Source organism: Palaemon carinicauda, chromosome 28 (assembly GCF_036898095.1).
Source record: "Palaemon carinicauda isolate YSFRI2023 chromosome 28, ASM3689809v2, whole genome shotgun sequence".
NCBI classification, from domain to species: domain Eukaryota; kingdom Metazoa; phylum Arthropoda; class Malacostraca; order Decapoda; family Palaemonidae; genus Palaemon; species Palaemon carinicauda.
In genome coordinates, this window is record NC_090752.1 from 9,218,304 (window position 1) to 9,231,623 (window position 13,320).

At 42.5% G+C, this 13,320-nt stretch overlaps 1 long non-coding RNA gene across 2 annotated transcripts in view; it reads left to right on the forward strand.

Moving 5' to 3' along the window:
* Window positions 1-2,303: 2,303 nt before the first annotated feature.
* LOC137621982 (uncharacterized) overlaps window positions 2,304-13,320 on the forward strand; it is a 37,558-nt gene continuing 26,541 nt past the window's right edge. For both annotated transcript variants that reach the window (XR_011040311.1, XR_011040310.1), the window contains exons 1-2: window positions 2,304-2,360; window positions 2,980-3,121. This is a non-coding gene — a long non-coding RNA (uncharacterized lncRNA). The remainder of the gene's footprint in view (window positions 2,361-2,979; window positions 3,122-13,320) is intronic.

Below are 13,320 nucleotides of genomic sequence, written 5' to 3' on the forward strand. Positions count from 1 at the left end.
AGGGATTAGCAGCCAATACGATCTCGACTTGCAAATCGGCCTTGACTAGACCACTGTTGTATGCCTTCCAAATTGATCTGTCCAGCGACATCTTCAATAAACTGCCGAAAGCATGCGCTCGTCTACGCCCAGCACCCCCACCGAAACCGATCTCCTGGTCATTGGACAAGGTGCTCCATTTCGCCTCCAACTTGGATAATGATTCATGCCCTCTCAAGGATCTGACTCAGAAAGTTATATTTCTCTTTGCTCTTGCTTCAGGAGCCCGAGTCAGCGAAATAGTGGCATTGTCAAGAGAAGAGGGTCACATCCTGTTTACTGATTCAGGAGACATTACCCTCTCCCCGGATCCGACGTTTCTCGCCAAAAACGAATTACCCACCAAAAGATGGGGCCCCTGGAGAATATGCCCCCTGAAGGAAGATGCCTCTCTATGCCCAGTAGAGAGCCTCAAGGTCTATCTTCGCAGAACTTAGAACTTTGGTGGAGGCCAACTCTTCAAAGGAGAAACATCGGGCAGCGACCTGTCACTGAAACAACTAAGAGTGAAAATCACCTACTTCATTCGCAGAGCGGATCCTGACAGTACACCCGCCGGTCACGATCCTAGAAAAGTTGCATCGTCTCTGAATTTCTTTCAGAGTATGGACTTCGAAAGCCTTAAAAGCTTCACAGGCTGGAAGTCCTCGCGTGTTTTCTTCAAACATTATGCGAAACAAGTGCACGAAGTCAAACATTTTGTGGTAGCCGCAGGTAGTGTTATGAAACCTGCACCTAACTCTGCATAGAACAGCGAGTTACTTGGGACTCTAACTCTTCGGGTGCCTATGTTGACCCTCGAGCGATACGTAGTGATGTCGAAAACACTTAGTGCTTTCTTATAACTGTTCTTATCCCAGGTGAAATGTCATAGTCGTCACACAAGTGCCGCATGCCTAGAGCATGATGTGTTTTAATTAAAGACTAACGTTCCTCGAGAACGAGTGCCTACTAATAAATTTGAAATTCCCTTTCAGATTCAAGAGCAAGTCTTTATTACTATGTACATTATAATTTACTGTAAATTAACTTTACTTATTACTGCAATTCATTTAATTTTCTGCAATTGTGAAATAAAATTCCTATTTTATTACTTGTGCGTCTCAATCCGCTCCTACTTATACTATGAAATACATGCCTGTCATAGTTTTATTATCCCTTCCCTATGGTTCATGGAGATACTAAGGTCCTAACCCTTATTATATATTCACCTTCGCAATGTAATATTCCAATACGAATACTTACTCTTCATACCTTAGAGACGAAACTCTCCTTCTCGACACACAGTGTCCAACCACCACTTGTCTGCCTTCGAGAATGTTCCGATACGAATGCCAACCATTCAGTCTCGTCTCCAAGTTCTTCAGGTTCTTCTAGCAAGGTGAATAGCCCTTCGATAACCACTTTGATCTCGGCATGGCCCGTGGGAACTTCACTGCCAAGGGGGGCAGGAAGATTCTTCCCTACGGTTCTTTTATTAAGATTACTATGCTACATTGTTCAAAGCCCTTGGCACTTACCTAATAGGGGAAAATCTACCACGATACATTGATTCTCTGGTATTCTTCCATCAGGACGCCATGGCTTGAGCCCAAAAAACGGATTTTGAGCGAAGCGAAAAATCTATTTTTGGGTGAGATAGCCATGGCGTCCTGATGGACCCTCCCTGCTACTTCGTCCAGTTTTTTAGGTCCCACCCTGCTCTGCTGTATCATGGTGATCGGCAAGCAACTGGCTTCAGGATGAGGACGGACGTGACGTCATTTAGCAATGGCGCCCGTTTGTTTACGTCTCGAGTACCAAAAGTAGCCACGGACGAGATTAGCTGTGGAACGGCTCCCAGCTATTCTCCGCCCTTACACACCGAAGTGTTAACTCTGTTCGGCGTGTAGATAGCTATGTTCGGCGTGTAGATAGCTATGTGGTGCGTTAATACATGCGTCCCCTGTTGATATACGATGTCTTAAAAGGGAAACCTTTAGGATACTCGCTCCAGAAGTTAGAATTCTGTGATAACCTGTGGTTAAATTCTCTGGGAATATCTTAGTAGTTATTTACCCAAGGAAGCTACCAAAAAGGAACCTTCCATCAGGACACCATGGCTATCTCACCCAAAAGTAGATTTTTCGCTTCGCTCAAAATCCGTTTATTGTAGTGTTTTACAGGGCAATGTAATCTTGTTACAGGAAACACAATTGTTTGCCGTAGACTGCTAGAACACTTGGCCTAATGTAAGTCGGCAGAAGTTTAACTGGAGCCATTGACCATTGTTGCATTGTGATGATTTTTCTCCCTGAAGGATTAGTAGTAAACATTTGAAGGTGAGATACTGTAGTTACGGTTTAAAAATCCACAAGCCAGTAACTTAGTGGCTAGCGTTGGCAGTTTTGTTTTAAGGGAGTATCCAAGTTCACTGCTGGTTAAAGGTTGAACCTTAGGTGCATGTCAGTTAAAGATGTTAGTATATCTATATAGGTGTGCTTCTGAACAAAGGTTAGTCGTATGAAAAAATGCAAGTATATTATTTTGGTATGATTGGAAGTGAAAGTAATTTTTGTGTAGTCCATTTTGTAGAGTTGGCTGTATGAGCTGTGTAATTTTGATCCTCATACTAAAGGTGGTTTCACATCAAATTACCTCCCTGGACCCAGTTCTGGGTTATTCATCTAGACTAGATAGTCTTAATCTATTATATTGGTCAAAATTATATATTTTTTTTTTTTTCAAATTAAAAAAGTTCCACTTAAGTGGAATACACACTTGTGTAGTTACTTGGCAATGTATCTTCTAAACGTGCATAGCTGTAGTTTTTCCTACTTTGATTTCAGTACATATATTCCATAACAATTTAAGATATTTTTTAAGAGAAGCTTAGTAGGGAACTTATTTTACACTAGATTTTACTTTCAGGTTAGCATTAATGAGTAATCTATTTTGCAGGAATTCAATGCCTAGAAAGAAACGCAAGACATTCTTCTGGGAAGATTTCAACACATTTAATGCCTTATAAATGTCTTGGGTTTCAAGAACTTGATGTTTCAAAGCTAACCTGATCAATTTACCATCAGTTAATCTTCTCTGCGTAAGTCTTTTTATTTGGGTGGTAATGTTGCAGGAGTGTGTTTTTGTTCTAATGGAACAACTACAATTAGGCTTTTTAATGAAAAGTAAGATCTATTTAAAGGACCCAGGGCCGTGTTGCTTAGATCAGTAAAATTAGCCTACCTTGGAAAATCTCTTCTTTAATTGAAATTTTTAGAATATTTTTTCAAATCTCATTTGTAATTACATTTGTTCCGACATATATACAAACCTTTTTGCTTCTATAGTTAGAGTTATCAGTTTCCTTGCAGGGGGCAGGAAGCCCTAAGATTGTTCCAAGCTCAGCGGATATGACGAATAACGGTACCGTCTTATATTTGTGGTCTGGGTGACCATATTCTGTAGAAGCTGACTCAAGGTTAAGGCACTACTGTAATACAAACCCACAGATATAGTACTTTCAAGTAATTCTCTGGTAAGCTTCCATTAGGATGACATGGCTGAGCCCAAAAAATTTATTTTGAAGCAAAGCGAAAAATCTATTTTTGGGTGAGAGACCCTTGTCGTCCTGATGGACCCGCTCTCCTTTTCTAAGAAAAGGTGTATACATACGTAAGAATCCCCACCCGAAACTACTCTATCTGTAGCCATCCATGCTTAATTGCAACAAGGAATGGCTTGCCATGTTAGTAGTACGGGAAGGGGATCTACCGGGTAACCTCGACGGCTCCCCTTCATTTTCGCCACTCTTCCCCCTTATAGCGAAAACTCTATTTGGGGTGAAGATAGCCATGTGTCATATCAAGAAATACGCCCCCTGATATTATGCATTATCCTTAAGAATTTTCTTAAGGATACTCGCATCAGGAGTTAGTATTCTGGAGACCTATGGTCAATTCTCTGGGAGTATCACTGTAGCTGAATATAGGTACCCTGACACATGCACGAATTTGTGGCACGCATTGTCACGACTCGAGTCGTGAACTGTCGTGAACTACGAGTGAACTCGTCGTGAACTGGAGTGAACTCGTCGTGAACCTGTCGTGACATCGTGGCAACTCGTGACGAGAATTTTGAAATGTTCAAAATTTTGGTCTCGACAAAAACTCGTGAACGCAGCGTGAACTATGCGCGAATTATTCGTGAACTCATCTGGACGATGCGGGAAGTGCGCAAACTATGCTAAAACTCGTCGTGAACTCGTCGTGCCAGTTCGTGTCTGTGGACAGGTGAGCTGTGATTCTGAGAATTTTTTTTTTTTTTATTTTCCAGTTCGTGCCACAAAATGTCACGACTTGCCACGACAAATTCGTGGCAAAAAGTCGTGCAAGTGTCAGCCTGGCATAACCCTTAGAAGCTGCCTAAAGGAAACTTTTATCAGGTCGACATGGCTATCTCACCCAAAAATAGATTTTTCGCTTTGCTTCAAAATCCGTTTTGGCATTATCAAATCTTAGTTTTTGTCAACTTTTAGCATTCATCATTTATCAGTTTGTCATTTTTTTTATATTTATCAGTTTTTGTCAACTTTTAAAACTTATCAGTTTTTGTGAACTTTTAACATCTATCATTTATCAGTATTTGTCAACTTTTAACATCTATCATTTATCAGTATTTGTCAACTTTTAACATTTATCATTTATCAGTTTTTGTCAACCAACATTTTTATCAGTTCTTAATTTTTGTCAACTTTTAACACGATCAGATCTCATTTTTGTCAACTTTTAATTGTTCTAACACCTAATACAAACCCTTTTGCTCTTTACTACAGATGTTACTGCGGCAAAGCTGAAATTAGCCATAAAACTTAGCGTGGTATAACCACCTGCTGCTGATTAGCAGTGGTTAGACCAGCCACCCCGCTAGCGCACACACATATACTCCGGTTATGTCGTCACTTTTGCTTTTGGCTCTCTCCTGTTATATTAAATTAGAACAGGCTTGACTTAAATTTTTTTCTTTCAGGAGTTTTTTGATCTTTGACGATCACAAATGTGGGTTTGCCCAGGCATTGAAGGCTGGCCTTGCTGTACTTTCATGTTGCCTGTGGAGACATCCTCATGCCCTGATCTTTGTCCTGCTTGCAGACGTCACTCCTGCTCGCAGGAGTCTCCTTGTGCTGAGTGGTAGTAGTAGTAGTAGTCATCCTCCCAGGGTGTTCATTTTGGTAAACTGGAAAAAGAAGTCTAAAAGGTATTCTCCTTCGAACTCTTCTCCGAAGTTGAAGTATTCCCGACTTCCTACTCTGTCTCCTCGTTCCCTTCCTGAAGTCTGATTAGTCCGGCGTCTTTCCCTCCCTGGTGCCTGCTCGTTCGGTCTCCTCCGGACAATGAACGAGTAAGTGATGACACCGACCCCTTGACAACCCTCTAGTGCGTACTCGGTCACTTCCCCTACAGAAACGGCGAAACCTTCGACCGTAGGCGAGTCTCCTACCAATGATGCTCTGCGTCAATTCTGGCCTGCCTTGGGGATTTAAGGTCTCCATCTAAGGAATGGCCTTGGAAGGTGCTACAGTTAAGGACACAGCGAGAACACTCCTGCCTCCCCTGGGGTTGGGTTGACCATCGTCTTCACCTCTGGAACTCTAGGGTGGGTGACCCTTTAGAGCTTCTCGTGCCCTTAGCTGTAACACTCCACTTCTGCTCTTCCACCCTTTGCCCATGCAGCCAATTATGTGGCACGCCTTCAAAACTGAGCTCGCTCAGTGCGCTGAGGTCTCGCAGCATATGAAGCACCTAGCTTGTTTGCTTAGGGTCTCGCCTCTCGCCTGTGTATTAGGCCCCCCTCACCCAAGTGGTTGCCCCGCCCCCCCAGGGTTTTTGGAAACTAGTGGTTGATTGCTTCCTCCCTTATGGGGAAGAGTCTGCATTTTGTGTGCCAGCACACAGGGAAGCTGTGCCTTGCTCACCACCATTCGAGCTTGTGCCTCTTGTAGGAGTACACAAGGCTACTCGCCAACCTCCTACAGGAGCGCTGACGAGTGATTGTGCATTGTTACGCATCCAATCGCTGAGCATTAGCTAAGTAGTGGGACGAGCACCTCATGCTGAAAAAGATCTGCCTCTGGCTTCAGTCACATGCGCACTCCATTTCGATGAGTATCTTGCAAGCGCTCGCGCACATTACTAAGGTAGCGCTAAAGCATTCTCGAGACTGCGCTACTTTGATTGTTCACTCACAATCATCCGTTCTCCATACTTTGGTACCGCATATGCACACTACTAAACACACTACTTCGGTAGCTCGGCTGCTAACAGTTCTTTGGTAGATCGTAAGAGCTCTTCTACTAGTTATTCTAGTAGCTTGTGCGCGCTCACTAGTACTGTACGCGCTTCTTTGGTGGGTTTTTCACTCTGCTTTACATTAGCCAGATCTCGCTAGCAAACAGATTTTACATCAGTTCGTGCTTGCCCCTTTTATTGGTTCACTCAAAAATTACCTAAAGCATATCTAATCTTGCAGCGCTTCAACACACATCCCTTTGTTTATGAAGGACGCTCCATGGTTTGTAGAGTTAGTGAAGGCAGTTTCGCTGGCAGTTGTCGGACCAGCACCAGTTCACGTGTTGGACACTCCCATATTAATACGTCACCAGGACTAGGTTACTCAGAAAGCCCCCACGTTAAGATCAAAGATGTAAAATAGAAAAATATTTTTTTAAAAATACCGTCCCTATCTTGTTTGATCCAAACTTTTCTAACCATTTACATAAAGACAGCCTTTTTGGTCAAGGTACATGAAGCTTCAAGCTGGAGAAAACCCTATAACATTGTGGTTCACTATCTACACACAAAGTCAGCAGGGTCTGGATATTGACTGCCCTTAAAGTTTCACTGCCACTGAAACTTGCTGCACCACACGACCTCAGGCCTCTGGCCAGAGTCCAAAAAGTACCTTCTCATGATCTCTTGGAGATGAAGGCAGTCTTTCTGGTCCTTCAACAGTACCGTCAGTTCCTGGCGGGCCACTCAGTGGTAGTGACGAGCAACAACAGCACAGTAGTGGCTAACATCAACAAGCAAGGAGGAACTTGTTCGCAGCCCCTATCCAATCTTATAGTATTACTGAGATGGGCCAAAGTCTACTCGGTACTGCTATCAGCCTGCTTCTTTCCAGGCTAGAGGAATGTGCTCGCCGACAATCTGATCACAGTATTTCGGGTAATGTGTACCGAATGGTTTTTGGATCACCTTGTAGCCTACAAAGTCCTGACTTAGTGGGGTTCTCCAACCTGGGATCTATTCACAGCACCCCCTAAACTTAAGCTCCCGCTGTTCCCCAGTTCCAGACCCCAAGGCGCTCTGGCAAGATGCATGCCAACAACCGGGGACAACGACGTTACGTATTTTCCTTGTTCTGTCTGATGAAGTGTACTGAGCAAGGCCAGAACATCAGTCACTCTAAATACTCTAATAGCTCCGCTATGGCACCGTGCGGAATGGTTTCCAGACCTCCTGCAGCTCTTGACGGAGCCTCACAGAGAACTCCCTCCGTCATGATCTACTCATACAACCACACTTAGACATCTACCACAAGCTGTAGCTTCACTGACTGCACACCTGGAGACTACCCAGCACCTCCTCACTCAGAGATTTTTGCAACAATTGCAAAAAAGATAGTGGATATCTGAGGAAATCCTCAGCCTCCTGGGGGAAAGGAGAGTCCTAAATCTCCTTGATGAGACCCCAAGACCCCCCAAGACTAGGGTAGTCTTGCATGGTCTAGGGGGTGCTAAGGAGGCCAAGAAGAGGGCCTTTGCCCAGGTGATACTGACGCTAATGCAAAATGTCCCCAGAAGCTAGCAGCACTGCCGGTGACATTCTTGGCGGTGGAGGCCACTAACATGAACCAGTCAGGCTCGGTAGGATATCTTCCGTAATGAAGACTTTTCTACCGACCAGAAAAGGGAAACTATGTCCCTTTTTGCTTTCCAATGCCAGGTCTGTGGTGTTCTTGACAGACCAGGGGTCTAATGGAGGTATGTGCCAAAGAGATGCTCAAGCCTTATAATGCATTAGAGGAAGGTTCTTCCCACTTAAATGCAGAAGACATCAATGTAGTTGCAGAGTGCTGGATCAAGGAGATTATCCTACTTAGTATGGTGATGTCATCTCGCCCATACTCCTCCGGTAAAACTTCAATAGCTGTAAGAGGATCTTTAGGAAGCAAGGCCCCAAGCAACCCTTCATGCAAGAGGGGCTCGAGGCAGACATTGTTACTCCCGCTAGGGGGTGACATTCTTCCTACCTTTCCACTGGTAGAAGGATACCAAAAGAGCAGGTGACAGGTATATGGTATACAGATTCGAACCTTGGACGGTCTGTCCTCTGAGCGGGTTACCACGTCCCGTTCATTTTCTCCAACTCTTTCCTGGCTCGGCATCCAGTGATATAGTGTTCCTATGTGAAGGAAGGGGCCTTAGAGTCCAGACCATGGAAGTGAAGGATATTCTCCAAGAGGTCCCAGATGGGTCCCCAGGCTTTTACAGTACTCTTTTCTTGCAGTAAAGCTTGGAGGCCGGTCATATACCTTTCAACCTTGAACGGCTTTGGCCAACAAACTCTGTTCTAGATTAAGACGGCAGACCAAAAGACTTCATGATAACACTGGACCTAAAAGATGTGTACAGTACTTCCAGATCCCAATCTATCGATTGAAGGAAGTACTCAAGATTCATCCTAAACGAGAGAATATACTACAAGGTGCTGTGCTTTGGCTTGTTCACAGCACCCCCAGGTGTTTACAAGGATCTCCCTAGTGTCAACCTGGTCTCAAGAATGGCACAAATTTTTTATCCTAGACGATCTGCCAATTCTAGCAGATTCCGTAGAAACTTTAGCTACACACAGGCTTCTTGAGTTTTGTTATGATCTGGGGATCTTGGTAAATTGTGAAGTCTTCTCTGCAACCATCTTGAAAAAAGTTATTCTTTATCTGCTTCTTAAAGCAGAATAGAGGGGCTGGCAAACGGCACGCCCCTTTCTGATGAGAGACTTGCTACCAGCACACCTGTGGTGTCGCCTGTTCGGACACCTGACCTCCCTGGAGCATATGGTGCCAAATGACAGTCTAAGCATAATCTGGTCTGGCACAATGGACCTCGCCTTCCCCAAACCTTCAAATACCAGTGGGGCCAGAGTAAGAGATCTAAGTTTGTGGGTGTAAGACACCCCTCTCTTCAAGGGAGTACATCTTCTCTATCCTCCCCTGGGATTTAATGCTCTTCAGATGTATCAAAAGAAGGTTGGAGGCTCCTCTGTTGTCATACACGATCTCCGGACTGTGGTCAGCAGCAGCAGCAGCAGTGCCACACAAACCTCCTGGAAATGAGTGCAGTATAACTGGCTCTCAAGCAATTCCAACGCTCGGTGGTTATGAGCGACAACTCCACGGGAAAGGCATATTTAAACAAGCAATAAGGTACCCTTTCACAGCAACTATGCCAGGGAAATACCAAGATGGAAGAAAACTCTGTAGTCATATCAGCCCATTAAATCCCGGCAAATCTGAGCAGGGAGACATAGTTGGCTGTGGTCTTTGCTTCCCTCATTTAGGCAAAAAATCTTCAATTTTAGTGGGGTTCACCGACAATAGACCTGTTCGCAAAGTTTCGCAACTGGAAGCTTCCGGTGTACTGCTTGCCAGTACCAGATCCCCAGACATTTTTGCAAGATGCCTTCCATCATCAGTAATACAACCTATTAGACATTATGCATTCCCTCCTCCTGCCTAGTGAGTGAGGAGGCTTCTGTATAAAGTATGGGCATCACAAGATCTGTTGATGAGTCACAGGTCCAATGTGAACAGGTTTCCAGGTCTTCTACATCTACTCACAGAGGTGCTGAGGGAGCTCCCTCCACTTACAAATTTACTCGACCCCATATAGATTTACTACTAATGGCTTCACTATGTCTTCACCCCTGGCAGTTATCCAGCATCTTCTCTTGGAGAGTTTTTGCGAGCAGTGACGAAGATTGTCTGGGAGTAGTCTTCCACAGTTTACCAGGCGAAGTGGAAAACCTTTGGTGGGTGATGTCGTGGAAGGGATATCACTCCTCGACGTCACCATCTCAATGATAGCAGTCTCATTATACCTCTGGAAAGCATTTGACAACCTTCACAGCCTGCCACCTGCAAGACGTAACCCACAGACCTAGATACCTTCACCATAGGTCCTGTGGTTACTGCACAATATGGAGTTTAGGATACCTTGGCTCCCTTTCAGGACTAGTAGCAGTCAGTTTAGGGCAGACATTACCCGGGATTAGTCTAGGAATGGTAGTGACTGGCATCTTTCGTCTTCATCTTTCCTTATTGGGGCACAGCACCTGTGGAAGTCTGCAATCTGGTTGCTTCCATCTGCAGGTTATAACCATATCCCTTGTGTAACCTGATACTGTGTATGAAATTATTTATATCCCCGGTCTCCCTGCAAGGGGGAGTAGCCCAGATTATGTAAGCAGTGCGTTCAACTCGGAATCCTTACCTAGTCAAGTCACAAGGCTTAGTTTTCACACAGATTGCCCAGGCAGTCAGCCATCATACATACACGAGTTAGTGAGGTGTCAGGGCGCCTCTATCACACATGAATGAAGCACAGTGGTAGTGGTTTGTGGACTGCTGCTGGAGGTAGCATGCAGACTACCTATTGTCAGAATGACAACTACACTAACACCACACTACATACAAATGCTGTGGATTGCCCAAGAGATCTGGGCAAAAGAGAGAAAAAAAGGGCACTGGGCACCCACCTTGATTTTGATCTGGGCAAGAGTACCCAGCAAGAATCCTAACTTACCAATGACTATTGGTCAGTATGACTACATAAATCCAACTGCACTATGTACAGAGTTGCTTAAAACAATACTTAATAGCTCTATAAGTTTTGTACTTGCCCCTTCCTCATATTACTAATTAAAAAAATAAAAATATCTAGGCCTTTGAGTCAGGTTCTTAGTGGGTCATAAAACGTTTTAGAAACTTAACACGCAAAGAAAATGCAAAGGAAAAAATTGTCCTGTAATTTGTAAGAAAAATAAGTTGCCTAGACCTATAGCAATCCAAAAATTCAGTATCCTACATACAGTATACAGTAATACTAAACAACTACTTATAGCCTACATAGAATAAGTTCACACCACTCACATAATTTCTAGATTTGATCAACGCTGGTATATTGCACCACTATATTGAAAATTAAGATATTATGAATGGACTAAACTAAACTGGTCATTGGAAACTATCACTAACATTGGCATTGAAACCTTGAACAATCTAACAACCCAAATAGACAAAATCAGTTGTTAATTTGGGTATTTCATTGTCTGATGCAGGTGATGCTGAAGTGCAGTCCTGCCTGCAATCAAGTGATGTTATATAAGTTTTAGTGGGGTGGCTGGTCTAACCCCTGCTACCCCCTGCTAATTATGGACTGATGGGTATACAGTACCTCTAAAAGTTTATGGCTAGTTTCAGCTTTTCCAAAGTAAAATCCATAGCTGAGAGCTGTATACCTCTAAAAGTTATGGCTAGTTTCAGCTTTTCCAAAGTAATATCCATAGTAAAGAGCTCAAGGTTTGTCTAGTTTGGAAAAATACAAATTACTTTCAAATTTGAAATTTTATCTCAAATTTGACATTTATCAAAACTCATTTTAAGTCGACTTTTAGTACTTTTTTTTTTTTTTTAGTTAAAATTGTTGATTGCACAGAGTGACCTCAATGTCCCAAGTGCTTTACCTTTACAGTAACCCAATCTATATTGTGTAATTTGCTCAGCACTGAAGAATGACTGTACGGTTTTAGGTTCTCTCATTTTAATCTAAAAACTAGCAAAGTTTTTCATACGGAATTTTTGTCTTGAGGCATATTTTAGTTTATGGTACTAAACCTAATTCAGTAAAAAAATATCACTTGCACTGAGTACAATCTCGTACCATACGATCATACTCCTAGCAGACTAATACAATCCTTGTCCAAGGGATGAATAAATGTTAAACCATGAACTCAAGCAGACATTTAAGATGAATCCTTGTTAAACCATGATCTGCTGCTTTTCAAGTTTAGGGAAGTTGTAAACCTAACTTCGTAAAGGTTCATGATTTTTACTCTGGATTGTAATCACTACAAAAGTAATTAAGATTTAATTAGGGTATTGAAATATATTAGGGGTATTTTATTTGGGCATTAAGCATTTAGCTATTGCCTTATTCTTCATATTTCTGGTTTGCCATATAACACCAATAAATCTCACTTTAAGCACTTTGTGTAATGCACAAGTTACTGGAATGGCATGTTGAGATCTTTGATTTTATCAGTTGTTAGTGTTGACCCTGTTCTCTTGATTGAGAATCGGGTCGACATAATTTCACCAATACAGTGTTGCCATACCATAACTCTTCAAAGGCAAAACCTAGTTCAATGATTGTAGACGTGCCTATTTGGAAGAATAGTTCTTGTCTTTGGAAAAGTAAGAGATCAGAATTGACTGTGAATAACTACTCAGCTAAGAACTGTTGCCTAAGAGTTCATGTTTAAACTGAAAAAGAATAAAATTTTACCAAGAAACCCATTCTAGTACAATCCAGGAGCATAAATGGTGGGCTACCTTTAAATTTGCACTCTTTGGTGTATACTTCAGTTTTTCAATTAGTTAAACCAGATACTTTACTAATTGTCTTAAGGAAAAGGCAACCCTTTTGGCCGGTGTTTGACAGTAAGCAGAGTATGAGAAACAAACTCTTAGCTCATTCTTGTCTTAATAATACTAACTAACCTAGTTTTGATTTTTAGTCCCACAAAATTTTCTGATGGACCTTGATGGTAATGGAGGTGTCGACCCAAATTGTATTTTCTATTCTTTATGAAGACTGGATTTCTCAGATCATTAGCTGTTATTTGTTTTATAAATTCCCAAGTTCTTTTTACTTGGAGAAAAGGTAATGTTTCTCCTTTAGGTAATTGTGTGGTAGATCTAGCCATGCTGATTATTGCCCATTTTCCATAACTCCCATGTACAAGTTTTGAAAGTCTTTTGGCACAATTTTGTAAGTAGGTATTGATGTTACCTAAAATATTTTGCAATATACCTTTTCAAAGGTCTTGGTGTGTAATGCCCTTCTTAACTTTGCAATGCTGTATAGGAATCTTGAGGTCAGGGAATGCGTATGATTGGCATACCTTTTAGTGATGTCTGACATATTAACCATGAGTCCATTGTTTTCAAACTTGGTTGGAA